The sequence below is a fragment of the Callospermophilus lateralis genome, chromosome 9 (genome assembly GCF_048772815.1).
Source record: "Callospermophilus lateralis isolate mCalLat2 chromosome 9, mCalLat2.hap1, whole genome shotgun sequence".
Classification (NCBI taxonomy): domain Eukaryota; kingdom Metazoa; phylum Chordata; class Mammalia; order Rodentia; family Sciuridae; genus Callospermophilus; species Callospermophilus lateralis.
The window spans coordinates 55,750,853-55,777,253 of NC_135313.1; positions in this window are offsets into that span (position 1 = coordinate 55,750,853).

A 26,401-nucleotide genomic window follows, 5' to 3' on the forward strand; every position below is an offset into this window, starting at 1 on the left:
GGTAGTATGGGACAACACATGTGAGATAACAAGATATTCTGTTCATCTCCTTAAATGAGGAAAGAAATCTGGTATAATGGTCAGCTTCAGAAACTTGGTCTCTCAGTGTGAAATTGTAGTCGGATTTACCAGAAGCCCTTTTGGAAGGTTGATATTATACCATGGATAAGAGGGTTATATCATAAGGCTTAAAAATGGGTATGACTAAGGGCCAAAATAGCATCTGAAAAATCTTATTTCCCCATAAAAGAGTAGATAACATGGGCAAGTCTTGCTCTGTTCAACTGAAAGAAAAGCAAATGTGCAAGATCTGAAGGTAACTGAGATGGTGAGAAATTCCAGACATCAGTAGTAGTGAAGCAATTTCTCAATGGGGTAGGAGCAGCAGTATGCAAGAATCATTTGATTCTAGCACAGAGAGCCCAAACCACACAATGGTTAGTAGAGCAATGGTACTGAATGTGTGAGCAAAGTACTGATAGAGGATTGGAAAGATCAGTATAGGAAAGGCAGAGCACGGATAGGCTACAGAAATTATCAGAAGCAATCTCCTTTTGGGGAGAATTTTTAATTTGTTCTATTTGTTGGGTAGTCAGGTTATGATCTAGTGAGCATTATTATAATGATACTGAGACTGGTATAAAACTATTAGATTTAGAGGGGGGTAAAACAAAACTGGTAATTAGGATTGCCAGTTACATTTTAAGATAAACAACACATTTTTTAGAACAGTCTTGTCTAATGCAACAATAAATAAAAAAGGCTGGGGATGTGGCTCAGTTGAGCACCCTGGGTTCAATTCCTAGTATTTAACCAAAAAGGAGGAGAAGGAGAAGAAGAAGAGATTGAGAATTTATATTATAGGGGAAATTTTAATCCAAAAATACAAATTATTGACAACATGGAGAAGGAATGGAAGAAGCCAAAAAAAAAAAAAAAATTAGGAAATCAGCCAATCTCTAGAACAGAAAGAGCCTAACTTAACCTTAGACAGCAGAGATAAATACAATAGCATGGATTTGAGGATATTTCAGAGCTTGAATCTATATTTCTTGATAATCAACTGAATGCAGATAAAGAGAGAATGAGACTCCGGTAAGAGTAGATGAGGACGCCACATACTGACATGTAAAATATAGGTCAGAGAACAGTTTGGGTGGAAAAGATAACAATGTATAGATCTATTATTCAAAATTCCCTTATAGTCTACTAATTTAGAATTGCCAGATAAAATAATGGACACCCAGTAAAATGAATTTCAGAGAAACAGATAAATAATTTTTTTTGGGGGGGGGTTAAATACCAGGAATTGAACCCAGGGTGCTCAACTGAGCCACATCCCCAGCCTTATTTATTTATTTATTTATTTATTTATTTATTTATTTATTTATTTATTTATTTTACTTTGAAACAGGGTCTTGCTAAGTTGCTGAGGCTGGCTTTGAACTTGTGGTCCTCCTGCCTTAGTGTCCTGAGCCACTGGGATTATAGGCATGCTCCACAGTGCTCAATCACTTCTGATAACAGATGTCCCATTCCCCATTTTAACATTATATTATCAATGTTACTAATATTATTATTACATTATTAATGTTAGAATGTTATCAAATTGTATTGTAAATAATTATAACTATTTGTATTGCTTACTAGATTGTGAGCTTCTCAGAGACACAAATTATGTCTCATATTTTTAAATGTCCAGAATCTAGCATAGTACATGACACATGGTAAACATACACTATTAGACCAAGAAGTAGGTATCTATAACTCACCCATCGGTGAAACCAATTGTCATGAAGCACTTGAGGATAATGTCACAGCAACTAGAGAAGCCAACCAATTAGAGAAGGGATGCATAACAGGTACTTTCTGGTTTATTGAATTACACATAGATGACCATGCTCATACATATTTTCGCATGAGCACATGCATGTTTATTGAGCATTAAGTATATAGGTACAGTGTGTGATACAGAATGAAGACAGCAGGGAATGAATATTCTTGGAACTAAAAGTAACTAGATAAGCTTCGTCACAGCCCGAGACTATTTCAAGACTAGGAAGTTGGAAGTTAGGGAAAGAGGCTGCTGATTTTTCCATCCTTTGTATCACTTCCAACTGTACAGATGAATCTGATCATTATAACAACATATATTTGATCACTGTGAACTTAACAGCATACTTTTCAACTCTTTCAAAGTACCATACATCCAGTTTTCATACTTATGAACAGCTTTCCTTGTAGGGTCACTGTCTGGCCATGCCCTACATATGAACTTTCTACTATGCCCCCAATAATACCAAGGAAAACAAGAAGAGAGGAACTCCTTACAAGCATTGCAGTATTAAGAGTGTTTCCTTATTTTATTCCTTCCGCTGGGATTATAATTCATTTACTTTTCATAGTAGAATTAAAAAGTATGTATCAAAATATTACAGGCTAAGGATAGTATATTTGTCTTTTTAAAATATAGTTCAAGGATTACTTTCATTAGAATCTTTTGCTGTGTCTATTAAAAAAGCAAATTCTGGAAACCGACCTTTAGTTACCAAGTCAGAACTTATTGGAGGTAGGGTTTATAAGCCTGTATTTAAAATAAAATCCATAGTAGATTATTATATAAAATCAGGTTTGAGAGCAGAAACATGCAATAGGACAGATCCCCACATGTGAAAACTGAGGCACTCAATCCTACCATCAGGTGGGTGACAAAATTTACTTTCAGAAGGCCAAGTTCTTTAGACCATCACCACAACCACATTCTGGGCAATTATTGTCACATCTCCTGATTCTAAAACTATCCAGATTATCATCTGGTACCCTTTGTATAGCATGTATCAAGATTCCAGGCTCTGCAATGAAACACCGGTGATGGCATAAACCACATTATTTATATAAGTAGTTTACACAGTGAGACATTTATCAGTTGAGAAAGACTAGGAACACTCCTGAAATTCTAATTCCCAAATGCTACCTAAGGATCAAACCAGCAAATAGATGTTCTAAGCATAGCAGTTATAGTAACTCTTTTGCTCAGTAAGCTTCAATAATATTTTTCCTCTTTAGATACCTGTTAAAATAATTTGTGTATACAAATAGGAGAATTCAGGACTGTTGTTTTCATGTTGAGATAATATTTCCAAGAAGAAGAAGCGAGTTCTCAGTCTTTGTACTCAGGTAGTTTTATTGTGCTTTTTATGAAAGCTCATAGGTGTATGATTAAGTGAATGAAAATAATAAAAAAATAAGACAAAAATTTAAGATAACAAATCAAGTTAACATTTAGAGGTAATATAGAAAAACACTATTTTGTATGTATATTTGTACAAAATAACTTTTGTAAAATAATCAAATTCAAGTCTATTTATAAAACCCAGCATTTTTGCCTGTAAGAAAACAACTCTAAAAATTTATGGATTAATCAGGTAAATACTAAACTAATAACAAAAGAACCAACACTAAGGTAGCTTTTAAAACAAAGTTTACTTCTCTCTCACATAATAGTTCCAAGGTGAGAGACTCAAGTGGATAGGCAGCTCTGCTACCTTCATCAGGGACTCAACGGATGGCAACCCTGCCTCCTGCATCAGGTGGTCTTCATGTGCTATTTTCCAAGCTCTGGCCATCGGAACCTGGAGAAAGAGGTTAGGAGAGGAAGTCCAGGGCCAGAAATTCCCTCTCAAATGGATGAAGTAAAAATTGCTCACATCATTTCTGGTCAATGGTGAGAGATTGTTGAGATGGCCACATGTAACTCTAAGGGAAACTAAAAAAACATAATCCAGCTACATGCCTAGGAAGAAGAAAAGAATTTTGTTAAAATACTAGCCATCTTCCCCCCATTCCAAAGAAGTTTTCCATTACAGGTGTAGACAAGATGTTTAGCATTTTGTTTGAGGATTCATAATTTTTCAGTAATTGCAGAAGAAATTTTAAAAAGTTCTTAGAATAATATCTAAGTTAAAACTGTTACAATAATCTGTAGTATGAGAATATTTCAAGATGGAAAACTTAGTGACAATTTACTTTTGTTTCCAATATGTTTAGTTATTTTTGATATTTTCCCCCAACTCTAGTTGATAATATACTATTTTTCTTTAATTTGCTCTTTCAAGCAATATGCAATACTACTTCTCCCAAACCTAGCCTTAGCTAAAGGATTGAATATTTTTTAACTTCTCTACTATGATCATGATTTCAAGCTTCAGTTTTACTTCCTTAATGCAGAACTAGGGAAATTGAAAAATAAACCACCTCATTTCCAGTTTCTACATTTATACCACATCTGTTATCTTACTTTTAGCTATAATATAATAACCAACTCTTTAAGATTATTATATTTGTAATTGATCTGCTTATGTTGCCAGATGTGCAAATAGTGGCCTTTGATTTGTTAAGTTTAAAATTGCATTTTAAAACTGTTTAGAAGATTGTGTTTTATTATATAATATCCTATGATTCTGTAGCTTTATTTTAAGGTTGATAGAGGTTAAAAATAAAAGGCAGATGGTAAATATTGATGACCAGTAATAAGGGCTCATATATTTCATTGTCTGGTAATGCATAAAAACAGATTAATTGGCTTGGGTATTTTTCACTTCCACATTCTGAGATTTTTCCAACACACACACACACACACGTATATCTACATATTTCCCATTTTAATGTTCTTCATTTAAATGCAAAATTTCCCCACTTACAGAAAAGTACCCCATTATTAAAAGTGTAGTTCTTTTGTCCTGAGATATGCCACTGTGCACAGTGATGAAGAACCTCATTTTGACTTGCCTCTGGGTGCTGTACTGAGCTTGCTACTGAACTTGTCTCATTCTCTGGTACAATCTCTGGTACAATCAAGAACACTCACTCACCAGACACCAAGTTTGATGCGGCACCAAGCATGTGGTCAGAGGACAGGATGCCATTAACCCATTCATGTGGATCAAACTCATATCCTAGGGGTCACACCAGGCACTGAGTCAAATTGCTGCAGATGAAAAATATCTGCATATTTAAAATTTTTGAAATCTCTTAAATATACATTTCTCTTCCCTCCAACTCTTGCTAATCTGTTATCGTGGGATGTCACACAATTCTAGAAAACTGAAGAGAACATGAATGAATGAATCTATTTTTCTTAATTCCCCTATTTTTTGTTTTCCCTTTTCTTTCACTCTCTTTTCTTCCAGTTTCACTACCTCACTTCATTCCTTCCATCTTTTAAAATTTCCTTCTTATTCACAGAAAGAGAGATGAAGAGAGCAGAGATGTGTATGTACAATGTTAAAATAAGAATTCATATCTACGAGCTGTAAACCCAGTGCAGTTCTGCCATATAAGGTCATAGATGGAGAGAGATGGAAAGTGTGTGTGTGTGTGTGTGTGTGTGTGTGTGTGTGTGTGTCTGTGGTCCCAGAGACAGTCTTTCTGTCTCACACCTTGTCCTGAGTACCCAAATCTTTGTACCTTGAAAGGCACCTTAGGAACACCTGGATCAACTTCCACCCTCAGTGTGGCACGGCTCAGTGGTCTAGCTTCCTCTTGATCCTTCCCACAGATGAGATGCTCACTATCTTCCAAGGCAGTGTCTTCTGATTTGGATCATTTGTGTGTTAAGGCCATATGTTGGGTTGGAATTTGCATCCCGTGACTCCCATGCCCAATGGGAATGCATGAACATGTGTAATTTTTCCTTGGCAGGTTCTAGTTTAGACATCTGAGAACATCTATCGTGACTGCCCCAGCTTTTCTCCCTCCCAGGCAGGCATCTCTTTCCTACAGCTTCACCTCTTGATATTTATGCTGTTTTTTTATTCCCATTCATCTTTTTAAAAAATATTTTTTAGTTTTCAATGAACCTTTATTTTACTTATTTATATGCAGTCCTGAGAATGGAACACACTACCTCACACGTTAGGCAAGCGCTGTATTACTGAGCCACATCCCCAGTCCATTCCCATTCATCTTACAAGGAACAGAAAACTAGGAGCCAGACTCTAGCCTAGAGAACCATGGGGCAGTATTTTTTCCTGAGCTTGAGTGGGGATCCGTGTGAGTAAGGATCAGACTCTGGCTTCCTCATCCTAACTCTGCCCCAGCGTAAGCTGCCTACCCTTTCTCTTCCTTAGTTTTTTAATGTATAAAATGGTGATAATAGGAATAAATAAAATAATGCTTGTGAATAATTTAGAACAATGGCTTACACATAGTTTTTGAGTTAGCTGTCATTAAATTCACATTTTGGGCAATCATGTGACACTGTTAGTTCATTCTGACGTTTCCATCAAATAAGGCCATGGCCATTATATACAAACTACTAAAAATCGGTGTCCTTTCTCACATATGTGTGTGTGCAGCGTGAAGTGTGTGGATTTGAACCCAGACAAATGACCCTATCCCTGTTAAAGTTCATCTGATTTGTTTTAGTGTATCTTCCAGTCCACTGGGTTGCTTGAATCTTCATGGTATCATCTAACAAAGCAAGTCTCCCTCCCATGTTTTGTTCTTTAAAGGTTTGATAGACATACCTTTTTAACTTTATTATGGAGAAAATTAGAAGCCAAATAAGATTGGAATAATTCCAGCCTGCACTTATTTATTTAATCCATAATAGAACACCCTTTTTAACTTCATGTTTGTCTGAAATTAAGATAACCACTTTGCAAGGATTCCACATTGACTTACTCCTAAGCATCCATATATTAACACAAGGAGAGAAGATTAGTTTGACATCACTTCTTTACAAAGCAAATTCTCAATTCTCTTAGCTCCTAATGAATCATATAGAATATGTGTGGCATTGGCTCTAATATGCATAGTTACTCCCATAATTATGCCACAGAACTTATCATTTCACTATTTGAGGACCAAATGAAAGTGTGTATTTCTGGCTTAGCAAAAACTTATTCCTATTAATCCAATCATAGGTGTTTCATTATACCTATAAAGGATAAAAATACTTTTGCCTCAAAAGTTTTTCAACTCTTCAAAGGAAACAATTTATTTCTCATCATAAGTAAACAACCCCAAACACAATACACGCCCCCCCCCCAAAAAAAAAGAGAAAGAAAAAAAAATCAAAAATCAAATAGCAAAGCATATCCAGAAATTCCTTTTTATTTCCTTGGGATCATCCAGGAAGTAGATGCTAAAAAACAATAAAAATCAGGTTTATTGGGGCTGGGGATGTGGCTCAAGCGGTAGTGTGCTTGCCTGGCATGCGTGCGGCCCGGGTTTGATCCTCAGCACCACATACAAACAAAGATGTTGTGTCCGCTGAAAACTAAAAAAAAAATAAATATTAAAAAATTCTCTCTCTCTTTCTCTCTCTCTCTCCTCTCTTAAAAAAAAAAAATAGGTTTACTGTCTCCTCACTTAGAATTTTCTCTGCTGTGCAGCCCTGCATTACCGTCAGCCCTTTTACCTTAGCTTAGCATCTAAGGTTTTGACTTACAGCCTTCTTCACATAGGTTTATAGCTCAGCAGTATAGTGCAGACCTAGTATGTGTGAGGCCCTGGGTTTCGTACACACACACACACACACACACACACACACACACAGAGTTTATATGAGGCTTCATATGTTTGAACTAACCAACCTGGGTCTTTTGAGGCTTGTCTATCATTAATTTGCAGTAATCATTTTGACATTGTTGATCTCTCAAAACAGTGTTCCCTAACAAAGGGGCTGTGATTTCATTAAGGAGTTGTTACATTTCAAGAGGGAATACAATGTTTTATGAAAAACAAAAAGAACCTTGTCATATTCTATTAAAGGAATCTCTTAACCCCACTGAAATTACCTCAGGACTTACAGGATTTGTAATTATAGATGGTCTATTGGGGATTTTCATGTAATTTAAATGAATGAATCTTGTGCAGAATGTCTCATTTTTAAATTACTGAATGTCTCTTATTTAAATTGCTCAAACTTAATATTTGACCTCCTTCAAAGAGTCACTTCAGAGAACAGAAGATTCTGGAAAAAGGAAGCCAATATCTTAGGAAGTTATCAGATGACTCATTTTTTTAAAAAAGACATTGACTAGCTCACATTTCTTTACTAAAGATATTGGAAGTATTTGTCATGGGAGGAGAAAAATGAACGGATAGGTTGAAAAAAAGTGTGTGGGGGGGTGTATGTTTATTCCCTAAATACTTCTCAGCAAGGTTAGAAAATGCTTACTCCCACAAACTGAAGATCTTGGTTGCTAGCTGCTTGTGAAGGAAGTAAATTGCCAGATTGTAAACACAGCTTGCGTTGCCTCCTTTCTGACGTTTGAACTAAACTTTGTCTCCCTTGGGATGTGATTTGAGTTTTGACAAAATACAGTTCTCTATTTCAAGGGGGATTAAAAAGAACTCAGCTTATAATACCTCCTTTTTATGCTAATTGTCCTGAGGGTGGTCATTTTAACGATTCATGGTATAGATCTGAGGGGGAAAAAAATATCAAAATCAGTAAGAATTTTTTGTCTTTGGTTGGAGGTGAGCTTTCGATATCTGGCAAGTTTTTTCAGAGCTTGGTTGGACTGGGATGTCAGAAAGCACACGGGTGGAAGTGGAGGATCTGTGGGGCAGTTAATTATTTTCTGGCTGCCCCTGAAACTGGGTTAAAAAAAAAAATCAAACTTATAGTCAACTTAAAACATATCCTTTTTGTGATATACTTCATTTTTGAGGGGTGGCTAACTATTCTATTGTACAAACTTTCCTCCCATCACCAAATCCATGTTCTATCACAATGAATTTCATTGAAATGCCCTAATAAGGGAGAACAGAAATTATTTTGTAATATTGTGTGTATGAGCCCAGGCCAATGGTAAATAATATTATTAAAATAATTATACTATAAAATGTAATAATAGCAACTGATATTTACTGGGGGCTTGCCATGTGCCTGAAAGAGTCTGAGTTTTTACATGTTCCAATTCATTTAAATCTTACAGCAATCTTATAAAGTAGATAGTATTCTCTCACTGAGAGGAGAAAACTGAGGCATGAGCAGTTAAGCGGATCAAGTTGACTCAACTTTTAGGTCAACACTACTTAACTAGTTTGTTCTTTTTGCAACATGAACTTAGATTTTTAGAAACGATGATCGTGGCCTGTATTTCATAGGAAAAGAGGCCTCATCTACATTCCAAATTGACTCCATTGGAGTCCTGTCCTGCTGTGTTGTCTTGGTGGTGCTGTGTGAATTCCCAGTGATGGCAATTAGCAGTGATCATTGTGGGAAGGACAATGGTGGGGAGAGAGACAAGCTTCATTCTTGTCTGTCAAGGATTGAGACAGCAGCAACATCTTTAGGACAGACATCTGATAAATGAGTAGAACTTGCGTTTTGAACACTCATTGACTTATCCAGCAAATTCCCTGAATATATACTATATGCCTGGTTCCCTGTTCTCTACCATGGGGATCCATGGTGAACCCAACAGAGGGGGGCTTCCTCTCAAGGAGATGACCTGTGGTCCTATGCAAAGCTACTTCACACTAACAATGTTCTCTCTCATTTATGGATTTTCAAAAGTCCACATGCTCTGTCTTTGAGGATGTTCCTTCTGTGTTTCTGCTGCTTCTCTAGGACCTTCTCCCCGTCAACCAGTTTGTCTTCTCGGGCATAAAAAGAAACTCTGTGTAGTCCAACTGTAATATCAGGGGAAGAAAAGGTTCCTGTGGGTTATTTAAAACCTGCACAAAGATAGATGAGCATAGCGTACTTGGCTCTGAGCTCCAGCCCAAGCATGTGCGGATCATGTCCACAACTACCAAACTGCATAAAGACCCACATTAAAACTGTAATAACAGAGAAATGAAAGGGGTTGGGGGGGGAGGCACCGAGACAGAGCTGAGTTCTTGAATTAAATCACTTTTATCTGGGCTCATTCGCTTAAGGATGCAATCAACTCACTATTTCAGCAGCATGGGACCTTAGAAATGTATTTCAAGATTAATTATAAAATGAATTCTTTAAAATGGAAAAATATACTCCTTTCCTATTACTCTTTAACAACAGATTCAAGTTAATGAAGCCTTGAAGGAGTTTAGTGGTTTGACTGCCACCTACTGTTCATTTTCTGCCACAACTCATATATGTGGCTTGGGCAGCAGGTAAGAAAAATGCCTTGGGCAAATCATTTTTTTTTTTTTTTAAGTATTTTAACATTTGTGCTGTAATTAAATTATTTAAAAATTTTAAGGGATCAAGAGAGTTTGGATTTCATTTCAAGTTCCTGTCTTTTTTTTTAGTAGTTTATGGCAGTGACATTGGTTAAAAATGTAAATTTTATGGCATTCTAAAAATGTATGTATGTGCAGGATATTTCGTTCCATCCTGACAAAGATTTATACTTAAAATTTGTAAAAAAGAAAAAAATACCACAGATACAAATCTTAGAGTATCTCCTGAAGCTGGCATTTGATCTTTAAAACAATAAAGAGGTCTCGATCATTACACGTGTGTGTTCTCATGGCTCTTGTAGACTTCAAAAAAAAAAAAAAAAAAAAAAAACAATGTGCACTTCTATCTAAATAGGGAGAACAAGTACTAAATATCTCCAGCTGTCTCAGGATGACCCAAGCGTCTGATAGACATCTGTTTGTTACCACTGTAGTCATGACATTCTGTTAAATGCTGGAAGTTCAGAAGGCAGAACAGTTTTACATGTTTCTAATATCTAAATTCCTCACTGTGGAGGAACAACTCATTTTCTGTATATGAAAATACTGCTTAAATATAGAACCCTCATGGAAACTTTATAAACATGTTGTCCAGAAGCACATGCATTCTGAGGTTTATGTGAATTGTTTTATATCTTAAAGTATGCCTCTTCAAGTCTTTGTACCAAATTGTTCGTGTAAAGGAAGATTGCAAACTGTTATTGTGTTATTACTGATATATTGCATGTATCTATGTCCTTTTGTATTTTCAAATGTGTTTGTAGTTGTTTCATTCATAGTAAAATCTGGTTATATTCATTCTGTTTTTTTAAAGCATAAGGGAAAAATCAACCTAGAATATTTTGGTCTTATTAAGAGATGCTTCCTGCTAAAGTCATGTTGCAATTTTTAGTATAAAATGATGCCAATAAATTCTAACATTCTAGGATATTTTCAGTTAAGATTTTTTTCTCTATGCAAGGGACAGGTATAGAATAGTGGCACCCTCATTTGTCAAGACAATCTTGGTGAAAGATAATGTAAATATCCTATTTTATTTTTTGCTTTAATGGTATTTTTTTCTGGTATATAAAAAACCCTCTTAGATTTTAAAATCACTGTGCTTAGAGGCTTCTGTATATAGTTTTCAGATAAATGCACATTGTTTGAACGTTTATCCTTGATGGGGCCAATAATATAGATATAAAACTTAAGCTTTTCATGTGGCTCTATTTACAGAGATACTGATAGAATTTATAAAAATGGTATAAGATGATATTAAGCAACATAAGCATTTTGGATCAAATATTCATTCTAGAGCTCTTCCCCAAGTGAGTCCATCCAATAACAATGACACTGATCCAAAGCCAAAGAAAAATAGTTTCACCTAAAATATTGGTGAAGAAGCTGAAACAAATAAAATTAAGCTGACCTTTTAATAAATGTCTGTTTATTGATTTAAATCCACTTTTTTTTTTCTTTTTCTGCACCATGCTGACGAGGCCTGTTAGAATACAAGCATGTATAATAACCTGGACACAACCATTTTTATTTCTTTTGTGTGTCATTACTGAAAGATTGAAGCAAGCTTCACCTAAGTGTAGTGATGCAAAAATAATAGTATCCCAATCTGGCTGCGCAAGAGCGGAGGCAAACAAGAGCTTCATATTAAAGTGCCTTCTAGGTAGCTGACATGACGCATCTAGTCAGACGTAAATAATGACAGACGGAAACTATCATGAGGTCTGTGAAGCATCAACATACTGCTATCATTTTCTCTCTAACCTTGCCTTGCTAGCAGCTCTCAGCCTTACAGGCTGAGAGATCATTTAAAAAGCAAATCCTAATGACTCTGCCCACTGTAACAACAGTCAGCGAGATTGGCATCAATTTAACTCAGTTTAGAAACTCAGAATAACAGCCATTGTCGACTTGCAACACCCTAAACTCCAGTTTTCTCCACAAATCAACCCCCACTCTCAACACCACCCCTTCCCCATGGCTGTTCCCATGCCTTGGAAAGATTCTCCTCCGTGTTTGGAAAATGGTTCATCTCAGTTATTCACTTAGCACTTCATATGTAATCTCTTAGGTGGCACCTATTTTTCAGAACTAGCTCATTTGGTACAAAATGCTTTAAGTCCCCCCTCCCTTTTTCGTGCAGCACACATTATTTTGTGTATATTATGTATGCACAGGATAACAGTGGGTAAATAACATCCCAGTGTCCCTGTAGCTTAAGCCTAACATGGTTATGGTTCAGATAAACACGTCTGTACATGGCTGCCATGATCAATGTGGAATGGCAGAACAATTTTGCAGATGCAGTCCCAGGAAGAAGGGGAGGGGGGAGACTGTCTTGTCCGGATTCAATAGAATCTATTCACCAAGAAAACCTGCATTAAAGCAGTCGCACATTTTATTTGTTAAGACAGTGATGACTAGGCAAGCCGGAGGGAACTGAAGCTGATGTGCAATAGGATAATAGCATTATCACTTTGCAAATCAGCATATGGCTTTGCTTGGGTGCTGGTGGAAGGGCATGGGGGTTCTAAGAGCTCTAGCTGTCAACCTGAAAAGGCATGGAGATCAAACTGCCCGGTTTTTGAGTGTAAATGTAGGAGGATAAATTGCCATGAATCTCCTTCTGCTTGGTTGAAACAGATTGCATGTGTGTGTTTTCACTATCTTATGAGGGGCTAGGAGGTGGATGAATGGGCTTGAGCATGTGTGTAGGTGAGGGGTGGGTTAGGAAGCAGCAAAGAATGGGGGAGGCTCACAATAACCCATCTTAATGGAGAGCTATTGATCTCATTTCGCAACACTTTAATCTCCAGCTAAACATCTTACTTACCTTGTGTAAAAGAGAGGCCAAGTGGAAATAAATAATAAACACACAATATTTTGAGGACTTTTGAATTTTGCATGGTAATAAATATTAATGCAGTTTGTGACTCCCAAAGAAAATAGAAGGCACTTAACTCTGTTGTTGATATCAGGTACAGTGCAGGTTGATTTCCCGGGGCGAAAGTGAAAAATGCACTATTTGGACTTAAATTTAGATTTAATAAATAACTAATTTAGGATCTTGTTCTATATGCAAGGATATAATCACAAGGCATTCGTTTTTAAAAGGTTTCATTTATTCTTGTGAGCTTAATTATTGCAAGGAAACTGTGAGCAATTTGTTTTTTACCAGTGTCTGATTTCTGAGAATGGTTATTAAATATTAAATGGATGCATAATTCAGGCAATTAAGAAAGTAATCACACAAAGTAATGTAATGGAAGTTAATTATTACTGCATAAGCAAATAGTTCATTAATGCTAGTAGTTGCTATGGCTGCATTCTTAATACATGCAGAACTGAAGCATGAATCCTCTGTGTATTCACAGGGCTGGTAGGAAGTGTGATGCTACACAGAGAGAGCACCACTAATGAAAAACAGAAGCAAATAAGGCCATATTGACCCCTGACTTGTCTAAATAAGGTGGGATCATCATTACTTAGGAGAGTTTTATCGAAACCACCACCACTCTAGCTGCTTATAATTTTTTTTTTTTTTTTTTTTGGTTTGTAATGTAAACCATGACTTAAGGAGAAACCAAAAGGAATTCAGCTTGTTAAAACAAAAATCACCAATTGTACATCCCCTGTTTTGCTTTTTTCTTTTTTAAAACCAATCCATTTGTTAAGCAGCTCGAGTCATCATTTGGAACTTTAAAAGACTCCACAGACTTTTCTTTTTCATAAAAGCATTAGAGCTGGTAATAGATCTTATTTGGCCCTGCTGCTTGACCCTAAGTGAAAACTCTTGACATTTCTTTGCTAGCATTACCTATTGAAAGCATTGTGTTTTATAAAGCCTATTTAATATTAATCTAATGCATATGGGTTCCAGTCATCCCTGGATCTTGTGCTGTGGTGAGGCACTAAGGTGCCTGGGGTGGGTCAGGCAAGGCATGGAGGGAGGAGATAGAACAATGGTGGGGATTCAGCCCAGATCCTCCAGGACCTAGACAGGCCTGCCTCCAGAGGACCTCAGCTTCATTATAGATTTTCTTTAAAGCTACCCAGAACTTACCAGGACCCATGGTCTTGCTGCAGTTCTGCATCGCCTGCCCTACTTCATCACAGAGTTCCACACAAAGGTGGTTCTACTAGCTTAGGCCAAGGTTCTTCCACCATTCTCATTTAGGCCTTCACTCACCACACTTCTGAGATTGTTTGCTTGCTTTCTTTCAATGCCATCACCAAGCTCTACCCATCATGTCTCAGGCCCAGGATTGTGCTAGATGAGCCTTGTGGAAGTCAAGAGGTATTGGTCTCATCAAGAGGCTGCCACCAACTGTTCAAGGACAGTCTAACACTTGGCTCACCATAGAGGGCCACAGCAAAGACATCCAAGACATACTCTATCTCTACTCTAGGAAGAAGCACATGGTCCTCTTAGAACAATGATTCTTTTCATGTTTTGGGAGGGTCATGGTACTTTGGACACACTGGTGAACCTTGGCATTTACATAAAATATTTACATTTAACGTAAAGGGTTCGCCTAATAGCCTCCCAAACATACCCATGGAGTACAGATTAAGATCCTTTTCTTTTTAAAAAAAAAAGCGAGAACAGTATTCTTCAAATAGTGAACATTTAGGAGAGCACTTTTTTTTTTTTTTTTTTTTTTTTTGCTTGTAGGCTGTATAGACAGCAGAGGAGTGGTGGGGTCTGAGGTAATTTGAGAAAGCTTTATGTTACAAATGGGCCTTGAACTTGACTGTAAATTGTGGGTGTATTTTGAGGCCAAAGGCAGAACATTTCGGGTAGAACTGCATGAACAAAGGAAGAAAGGTAAAACCCCACTCCTTCATAATCACATCCGTCCTCTTAACAAACATTGATTACTTATTGAAATAGATGAGGGAAATAAAGACGTGGTTCCCAGATCAAAAGGAATTTATAGTCCAGTAGATGGAACACAGTAAGCATGTAAATAAATGTTACAAAGGAAAATGTAATTGTTCTGAGCAAAATCTTAAGAGTTATGGAAAGGGGGCAGTGTGTCTCAAAGTGCTGAAGGCAGGAGGCAATGTTAGCAGGGCATTAATGCAAGAAAACTGTGCAATAATATGGGCAGGTATACTGTCAAGACCATACTTTTGGTTTGGATATCACACCTCAAACAGAGAAGGGAATCAGTATAGGCAAAGTCAGGGAAGTGGAAAAATATGTAGTGTGTTTGAAAATCACGTTCAGGTTGAATCAAGCACAGGCCAAAAGTAGGGCAATCTTTGAAAGCCAGTGGGACCCAATCATGGATGTCATGAACTGGCAGGTGAAAGAATTTGAGTACAACATAAAAAGTCATGGATTTTCTATGATGTGATTTAGGAAGGCATATCTGGCTGTAGTACTCGGGGAGCATTGGAACAGGGTGGCTAGGCCACAGGGAATGATTCTTGCTGGTATACATCTGAGGAAATTGACATAGTGAACAAGAGAGTGAGTAATAAAGGGCAACCATGGGAATTTCTTATTCATATCCACCTGATGGACAGAAATGGGACATAACTCATGGACCACTCACCAAAGGAAACACCATCTTTATTCACCAGGAAGGAAGGGGACAGGCATGATGATAGTGGGTTCCTATGATGCCTTAGGCACTCTTCCTCTGAAGACACCTTCTGAATGTGCTCCACACTTCAGGACAGGCTATGTAAGCCATCTATCCCCTCAAGTCCCCTATCATACATTTTAGAGTCTCCTCACTCAGTCAGAGCAGTGTTTCACACCATACCTCACGTAATAAGGCCAGATAATTTGTGTCAATCTTTGATATTTAAACAAATTTGTACCATGCTATGGCTGTATGCTATTTCCTGGAGTAAGGCTTGAAAATATAGGTTTTCCTTCTTTCTCTGACTTAGCAGATAGCTGCTCTTTCAGCATTTTAAATGGAATTTCCTATGTTGCCTTATGTACACTCCATATTTTGAGAACTCAATTGAGAAGATATTATTTCTTTTTTGCAGATGAGAGTCAAAGGAGATAAATGCCTCACTTATGATAATGAGTGATGACCAAAGATTAAATCTAACCAGTCTATCTTAATAGGAATTGATGCACAAAAAAGCCTGGAAAGATAGAAGGAGGCTTTATTTTTCCATAGAATTTCTTCCAGGCTCTTCATTTCAATTCTCACAGTCCTAGGCCAAACTCAAACCAGGATCAGGCAGAACATTTAAAAACTTAAAGCTTTGCCTTCCTTGTAGGGAATACTTCAATTTCCCATTCAGCCTTAGATTTGTTCTGCCGTCTCACAGATTTCTAGTGTGGCAAGATTGTATTCCAAGTCATTCTCCGCGGAGGCACTTTTCTCACTCTGGATAAGTCATATATCATTTCTGCCTGGTTCCTCTACTTGGGAGCAATTCTTTCATTCTCTTCCAAATCACCAGTGACTTTAAACGCCACACCTGATCCCAGCAATATAAAGTGGGCACTTTGCTTATGAATCTGTATATTCCAACTTCCATTTAAAGTCTCAAGGCTATTGGTTTACTAAGCTAACTCAAGAGGTCTCCAAAGAATCCCAAAGAACTTCCAAAATTTAACTGTTGCTTCTTTACTGATGAGGTGAAATTGCTGTCAGATTATGGAATTTTGCTGTTATTTTTGACATTGCTACACCAGATACCACAGAAGGCTTTTTAAAACATACATTGAGTTAGCTGCTAATCGGTTTCTTTCATTTCACATTTTGAAATGCTTAAATCTTGGAGAAGCAAACAGATGCAAGAAGGCTGAAGATGTGTGTTTGGGGGGCTTAACTGTTGTCATGGGCTTTTACAACATCACATTAGGACTATGCCCCATTCTCTTTCGGCAGCCTTCATAGTGATGGGGTGGCAGGTGGGATAGAGGTTGAGAGGACAATCCCCCATCTCAGTTGAACTCAGAGCTCGCCTGCAGAGGTCTCATTAGACAGTGTGTAAGTTGCCAGAGAATGGCTCAGCTCTCACGCTGGAGCTCTGGCCTTAAACCCTCTACATCACCACAGTGGGAGGAAAACACACCTTATGGGGACTAATGACTAATTCCCTACATCATGCCTAATGTATCCCAGGGTGCTAACTTCAGCACACCTGCCTCCTTCACTTGTAAGGTAATGAGAGTGCTTGTGAGTTACTGGTCACCGACAACATTTATAATACTCTTCAACCTAACATTATTGCATAGGTCAGTGTGCAGTGTTCACTGGAAGTGGGTGAATTCTGTCACCTTGGGAGCCTCGGTTTTATGGGTAGTTGGTCATTGAAGTGGTTCAACAGCCTTTATAAATGAGGTGGATGTGTTTGGAAAGGTCCTAGGTGTCCCATGATACCCTGTTAAATTTTGTTACTAATTACATCATCAAGAGGTAATTATAGCACTCTGAGGCCAGAGTTTAAAATCATAACCATCCAGGAAATTTAGCACATAAAATAGGTATGCATTGGCCTGGATAACCAGGATGGTTGTGAGGAAGTGTGGGGGTGGCATGGGGAAGGAACTTGGAAATCCACATTGCATGAGTTAAGTTAGCAACTAAATTCACTGGTGGTTGTCACCTTCCAAGCTGTGCTTTGGAGTAGGAGTGTAGCTGCAGTTAAGGGTATGCTCAATTTTAGAGAATTGAAAATTATTTAATTTGGAAAGTTATTTATTTTTCTTTCCCAGAAAGCTGAGCAAATTCTCAGTTTAAAGAAAGGAAATGTGAAGTTCCCATGGACAGCATTTTAAGATAGATATATATATATATATATATATATATATATATATATATATATATATATATATTGATAGCAAATTGCCACTACTAAAAGCAATGCAGTGAGACACAAGTAGACCTGGTCTCTCAATACTATCTTTAATCCCTTTGCATTTCAGCCATGAAGGAACTAGAGGGAAGAGCTTTCTGCCTCTTCTGAGAGTCTCTAGCAGTGTGGTTAAGAACATGGACTCTGGATTTAGAACCCATTGATTTGCTTTCTGGATATTCTAGGTTAATGTTATATATTAGTTAGAGCAACACTGGTTGCAAACACAAATACACCCTGAATTAACAATTCTTTCACACAACAGAATTTTCTTTCTCTTACGCAACAATCCAATGCTGGTGTTCCTGATGAGCAAACTTCCATGTTGTGATTCAGGGATGGGCCTCCTTTGGCTTGTGGTTTTTCAGTCTCCTAGAACCTCAGCATTTTCTATATCCAACTAGCAGATGAGTAGGGAACACAGAGATGACTCAGCCAGTAACTGACAGATTGAAAGAGAAGCATGACCCTTCTACTGCTTTTGATTGGTAAGTGCTAGTCACATGGCCTCACCAAGATACAAAGGAACCCCAGAAGTGCAGTTTATAGCTGGACAGCTGCTTCTCATGGACAAATTGATTCTACTGAAGGGAGAGCACAAATTTTGCCAAAAAGTTAATGTCCTTGCAACAGTTGGGCAAGATGTTTCAACTCTGTACCTCAGTTTAGTTCTTTTACCTATAACAGAAACAATACCTACTTTTAGAAATGTTATATTATTTAAGTTAATCTATATATATAAAATACTGGCATACAGAAAGCACTCGATAAAAGCCATTGTTTCAACTAGTTTTATTGTTAATATTTTTCTGAGTTACTTTTTGTCTACCCAACAGATATTCATAATTAATATCTCACATTACACTAATTAAAATAACTGGCCTAACAATATGTGATAAGACCCATGTTTATTTTCTGAACAAAGAGAAATCTATTTGATAGGGTGTAAAACTACACAGTGTGACAGTCAGATAGTCCCTAAAGGATAGGAAGCCTGCCAGTAAAATCATGGCCCCTGCCCTACTCCTGCTGCATGCTTTATACTTGGAAGGAGGGATAAGTTTGAATTTCTCAGAGGGATGACAGAATGGCTTATCATTTCATTGTCTACATGTCATTTTCAGTATTTATTTCCATTAAGAATTACAAGCATTTGACTTTGAATCAATATCTATATCTACTTAAAGGACTGGAAAAGGGATTTCAGTCCTTGAAGTCAATGAGTTCTATATCAATAAAAGCACTTCATGAATAGCAACCAATTCAGTAAGATCCATTTTCTTTGCTGCTACTTTCCCCTTCTGGAGTATAGAAGCATTCCATGGTCACCAGTAAGATACCTAGAAAGTAAAAAGAAATGAGTGAAGATAATCCAAGATTGCTCCATTTTATGCCCGGAGGACATGAGACAGACTAGAGGATTCCTATTTACTTTTATGCAGTTCCATAACCTACACCCACTCCAGACCAGACCACTCCACATCTGACCCAACCCAACACAACTTTGGTGGAAATCTCAAGGTCAGGGCAGTTTAGCTTTTCCATGTTTTTTTTTTTTAATCAGTGCATTATAATTGTACATAATGGTAGGATTTATCATTACATATTCATATATGTACACAGTATAATAATATGATTTGGGTAATATCGTTGCCCAATATTTTGTCTTTCTTTCCTTTCCTCCTTTCCCATGAACATTTTCTTCTACTGATTTCTCTCCAGTTTTCATGAGATTCCCCCCAACCTTTCTCTCCCCTTTTCCTCTCTAGTTTCTACACCTGAAAGAAAATATAATGACTTTTGACTTTCTGAGTTTGGCTTTTTTTTTTTTTCACTTAACATTCTCAAGTTCTATCCATTTTCCTGCAAATGACATAATTTCATTTTTCTTTGTTTGACTAAATCTCCATTATGTACATATACCACATTTTCTTTATCCATTCATCCATTGATGGACACCTAGGCTGGTTATAATTTGGCTATTATGAATTGTACTGCTATAAACAAGGATATGTATGTATCATTATAATATGCTGACTTTAATTCTTTAGGACAAATACTGAGGAGTGGTATAGCTGGGTCATTTGGTGGTTCCATTCCTCATATTTTGAGGAAACGCCATACTGATTTTCATAGTGGTTGTATTAATTTACAATGTTACCAACAGTATAAAAGTGTTCCTTTTTTTCCACATCCACTCTAGCATTTATTATTGCATTCTTGATGGCTGCCATTTTGACTGAAGTAAGATAAAATCTCAGTGTAGTTTTGATTTATATTTTCCTATTGCTAATGATGCTAAACATTTTTCCATATATTTGTTGGCCATTTGTATTTCTTCTTTTGAGAACTTTCTGTTTAGTTTATCTGCCCATTTTTTAATTGGATTATTTGTATTTTTGGTGTTAAGCTTTTTGAGTTATTTATATATTCTGGATATTAATCCTCTGTCAGAAGAGTAACTAGCAAAGATTTTCTTCCATTCTGTAGGTTTTCTCTTCACATTCTTAATTGTTTCCTTTGCTGTGCAGAAGCTTTCTAATTTGATACCATCCCATTTATTAATTCTTGGCATTATTTCCTGAGCCTTAGGGGTCCTATTGAGAAAGTCCTTGCCTGTGTCTATATGTAGGAGTGTTGAGTCAGGGTAGTTCGGCAGAGTTCTTAAGCAAAAAGGCTCTGTTGTGAGAATGCTTGGGTTGGAATTTTAGCTTCACTCCTAACTATGGCTGCACAGTCTTAACCTTTATAAGCCTTCATTTCCTCATAGTTAACCTGAGATAAAAATGATACCTGAATTGTAGATTTAATTGAGATAATTTACATGACATGCCTATTACAGTTCTTGGTGCATAACGATTGGGAACACTTATTATATGCTGTGTTTTAAGAGCTTTTCTTGCATATAATCATTTAATCCTCATAACAGCCCTATGGGGATAGATACTATAATTATTCCCATTTTATAGCTGAGTGAATTGAGGCATAGAGGACTTGAAAAGTCTCTCTAAGATCATATAACTAGTTAAATGGTAGAGTCAAAATTCAAGCTCATGGCTATAGAGGTTATGCTGCCTTTTCTAAGAGCTCAGAAATGTTAACCCTTACTTACATTTTCATCAGAAGGTAGAGGTTCCGAATTTAATTTAGAAATGTTTGATGATGTAGCTTTTAAATGGGAATATTATGGAATAAGGGCCTAGAAAAGCTTTGCTTATCAATAGTTGAATTAGTGAATGAGAGAATCGGTAAATGAATGAAAACAAATTTTGCATGATCTGAAACCAGGGATGTGTCTCAGAATCACACTCTGAGGATCAGTTAGAAGAAATGGACGTTACACCACTGTAATGTCACATGGGGCATAAAATTATAATTCCAAAACACTAGTTGCATTTGAATCATGGGAATGGTCTTGCGGAGTCCCAAACCTCAGATGCAGGAAACTTGCTACTGCTTGAGAAGCACTAACTGCGATGGTCCTGTGTCAGCAATGTGTGGGCAAAGTTAGGTTTGCCAGAATCCATTGCTGGCCCCTGTAAAACACATCTTTTCCTGACTTTCTAAAGCTCCATTTGGTGTTCCATTAGCAATGTGTAAGAGGCCCGAGTGTCCTCTGCATTATGCTAATTGTTTAAGCATGACAGGTTATTACTTCAGTCCAAGGGGTAATGTAGATTGGGGGGGAAAAGTAGGACACAAACACAATTTTCTAGTTTTTGAGAAGCAATTATAAACAGATGAGAAGCCATAAAAATCTTACACATGGGGTGGCTCGGCAGTAGGGCTGAAAAGGATCTGGAGCCCGTGCAGTCCGGAGAAGGTGTGGTTCAAAGCTGACAAGTCTACAAGCAGTCATTTAAAAATAGCAATGGTAATTCTGCAGCAAAACAGAACAATGAAGCCAAGAGTCACAGAGCTCAAAAAAGACATTGGCCCCACACAATGCTCCTTCATTGGATAAGCTATTTTCATAGCAAACCCAAATTTCAAAATGTCAGCCTGATAAATAGCGGAGATCTGAAAGGATAAAGTCAAGGTGTTTTGTTTTAATACTTAGGAAAAGGAAACTTATTCTTGTTTCTAACAATCTTTTGAAGCTTTAAGGAAAGAGAATATTTTGCTTTGAAAAGAGACCTAGTTATAACTTGTCTAGATGTTATTTTAATATCCACACCTATTAAGTAGGTTTAGGCCATATTATGAGTCTCATTTTTTTTCTCTATAATATTCTCTAGAATATTGGTTAGAATTCAATAACCATGAAGAACTATAAAAGTTTAAAATATAATATCTTACTCTAATTTCCATTTTCTTCTGAATAGAAGTGCTATCTTGGTAAGATCAGATTCTGCCAGCATCTTGTACAACATAGAGCCCAGCAAGTGGTTATTGCATAGACTTCAGACTTACCTTGCCCTAGGTTTGAAAAATCATCTCTGCTGGTTTTTAAAACCATCATATGGTAAATCTCGGACCATATTTAACATATTAAGCTTCCCCTTTCTCATTTCTGCAAAGATAGCCAATAGTGACTACTATAAAGGGTTTTTCTGAAACCTAAATCAATGAATACAAAACACTTTAGTATGAACTAAATAAACAGTAGCTACTTGTTGGGGTCATTTTTACTGCTGCTGCCTGTAGTCTTAGGCAAGCTGTGTGATATTTAGCAGGCCATTGATCCTGAATCTTTCCAGGGGAGATGTTGGGCTAGTTAGCTCTGAGGTCCTTGAAGTGTTGGGAGCTTATATATAATATAATATAATATAATATAATATAATATAATATAATATAATATAATATAATATAATATATGTTTTATATAATGCTATATTGTATATAGAATATTAATATATTAAATACATTTAATATAATATCAGTTTTCATAACTTTTTTTGTGAAGTTTATATCAGAGGTCCATGTGCGAGGTTTTCAAGAAGAGTTTGTTATGGTATAAATGTGAGATGTCCCCCAAAACTCATATGTGAGACAGTGAAGTCTTAGAGATAAAATGATTGGGTTATGAGAGCCTTAACCCAATCACTGAATTAATCCCCTAGTGGGATTAACTTGAGTGATGACTGTAGGCAGGTAGGCTGTTGCTAGAGGAGGTTGGCATTGTGGGTGTGCTTTTGGTGCATGTATTTTGTATCTGGCAAGTAGAGTCCCTCTCTGCTTTCTGATCATCATCTGAAGCTGCTTCTCTTCACCATGCTCTTCCACCACAATGTCCTGCTTCACTTTGAGCCCCGAGGAATGGAGTTGGTGATAAGGACTGAGACCTCTGAAACCATGAGCCCTGAAATAAACTTTTCCTCCTCTACAATTGTTCTTGTCAGATCTTTTAGTCACAGCAGAAAAAAAAAAAAAAAAAAAGCTGACTAAAACAGTATGTCTATTAGGAATCCAGAATTTTCATTTCAGTTGTATCTCCTGTAGGCAAAGAGCTCTTAAAACCTAACTTCATATCTGAGATTAGAAATGAAATCGTAACTGATTTCAAGAACTAGGCAAACTGGCACAGCTGGCAAGAGCAGTTAGACTTTACATGTTGTTTCTGACTTGGAGGTGCATTCTTATTTACTAATCACGTAAAAGTAAAGAAAAAATGTTTCAGGGCCTGTCTTGTTTCACTGGAAATCCCCAGTTGAAAACACACCTAGAGTTAAATAGAGCCCAGGGAGGAGCAGAGTGCAGTCCTATCTCAGCCTCCTCACGATTGTTATTTGCTCTGTGATCAGAGAGAGAGAAAAGCCATCCATAAAGTTCCAAGTGAATTAGAAAGTGGAGCAGCTGCAAGAGTCCAGAGCCGATTGCAGACTGTATTTTGACATTGATTATCCCTGCCTTTGCCATTGAGTGTCATTCTAGACAATGGGATTACAATAGGGACTTGAAGGGAGTAAAGTGAGAAAATGATACACAGAAGCACAAAGATAGTGGTAAAAGGAAATACTGGAGAAAGGCTAAACTAGTTTGGGCACTTAGGTTAAGGGCTAGGCTAGGATTCCTGTTAAGGAGGGTAACAGGAGTGCCAGACCATCTCCTAGATGAATCTCACAGAAAACCCAAGATCAACTTCTATTCTCCATCCCCTGATTTTTTTCTTTATGTTGAGGCAATACTCATTATATTTGGAAATTATTTTTTTCAAGGTCTCAAAGAAAATAAAGTTTACAAAGATGCAGAAGACAGAGAATTAAGCACTTGGTAATAATAGTAACATTAATTTTATACACTAAACATTTTGCAGTGCATTTTGATATTTTTTATCTCCTTAGGCCCTTACACATATTCTTTGATGGTATTGCAATATGGATTCTACCATTGGATGGATTAGGCTGCAAATAAGAGAAAAGTCAACTTAATGTATCTTCAGAAACAAGAAAACACACTCTTTTAGTTCAGTGCTGTGAGCAGATTTCAAGGTTGGTTGATTCAGTGGCTCAACATTTTCATCAAGACCCCCAGTTACCAATCATTGGTGCTGTCTACATCTTCAGACTGGTGGGAAGATGGCCTGCACTAGTTCCAAACATCACAACAAAGCCCAAATATTTCCAGAGGAAAATGAAGCATTACTTTATCCCTCTTAGGAGTAAAAAAAAAAAAAAATTTTTTTTTTTTCAAAAACTCTCCTACAGATTTTCTTTCACAACTCATGGACCAGAGTTATAACTCTTCTTGGCAAGAGGAATGGAATTACTTTAAGACCAATGGGCTCATTTCTAGGGCTAAAGCTGGGTCAGGGTGCCCTGAGGCTTACAGCCTCATGGGAGAGAGGTGGAAAATATCAGAACTGAATGAAGGAGAGAATGGGTACAGGGTAGGCCACTTATAAGGTCCACTAACCCCATTATATATATCTGGAAACTGAGACTCAGAATGGTAAAGAAGTTGTCTAAGAGATGGCAGAACCATGGTTGACAAAGCTGTGCTTTTGTAAAGAGCATTGAGAATGTTCATAGAACAAGCACATTCGGGATAGGAGAAGCTTTACAGGTCACCAAGCCCAACCCCTTCATATACTCTCACACTGCACTTTAAGAGCATGGCCCTTGGTATCTCTATCTCCTCATTCAGAAATGTTTAGCGGTGTGTGCCTCTTATTTGAATTTATCCTCCATATGTGTTAGCCTTCTTTTTTGAAGAATAACATATGCATATTACACGAAAATTTTGCATGTAGGAGAGCAGGCCAGAATACATGGCTGGCTGCAGCTGGAGAGAAGGAGGAATAGAGGAAAGTAGAAGAAGGGAGGGAGGAGAGATGGAAAGAGAAAGAGAGGAAAGGAGGGGGGGGGAGAGAGAGAGAGAGAGAGATTGAGATTTGTTCATTGAAGTCCCTCCAACTCTCAGTGGAGATGAGGAGATGAGTATGGAGGGCCAGGCAAAGGCAGGAGCATGTGTTCAGACAAGTTTTCCCAAGAAAATGGGGCTGGGAATGAGCAGCCCCTCTTTACACTGAGCAGCCTTCCCATCCACCCACGTCTGCCCCAGTAGACCCCTGTGACAGACTCTTTTCCCCTCTATTTTTACTGCTGCCCTCTGTCCCCAAGTTTTGCATCTTTGTCTACTATCACTAGGTCTAAGCATTCAGTTCCATCTAGTTTTACCTGATAAACCCAGAGCAGGAGCTGGGAATCAGTTTCAAGTTCTGCAAGGAGAATGAGGTCAAAAACAATAGCACTACCTATTTTAGCCCAAGGGTGAAGCATCTTCAAGGTAAGCAAACTTCTCTCCTGTACAAATGGACCAACCACACACAGCATAATTCTGGCCTGTTAGTATGCTGGCTGAGTCTTTGTCTCTTTGCTGAACCTTATCAAATATTCCTAAGATTGTCCACCTTTTAGCATAATTGGAGAACATGTTAATGCTAAAAAAGCCACTTTCCCCCACCTTATCAAAGACATTTTTATCCAAACTTGGCAGGGGCAAGAATGGGTGTGCTCCTTATCACCAAGCCCACAGCACACTGTCAGGGAGGCTGGCCACAGCGTCAGTGGCTGGGCCAGCACCGCCTTTCCTTAGCCATCTTGTCCACCTTCTGTCCTTGGGTCTCTCCCCCTGTAATTCAAAGTATGAGTGGGAATGTCTAGCTGGGCTTGACCAAATGTTCTTGCTCTGATGAGAGTGTGTGTGTGTAAGTAAGTACAGGCATATGTGCACACGTATGAATGGACACATAGGGGTTAGTGAGAGGAAAGTATAAAAGAGATTCCTGCTTTAGTTTTTGCTCCCACTGTGATTAGACCAATGTGGAATTTAGATGTTGGGATTCATATGTTGGACAGATGACAAATGACAGGTATCCATGACACTGGAGCATGAATTGTCTGGATTTCTAGAATGGAAGAAAAGCATCAGATTTGAC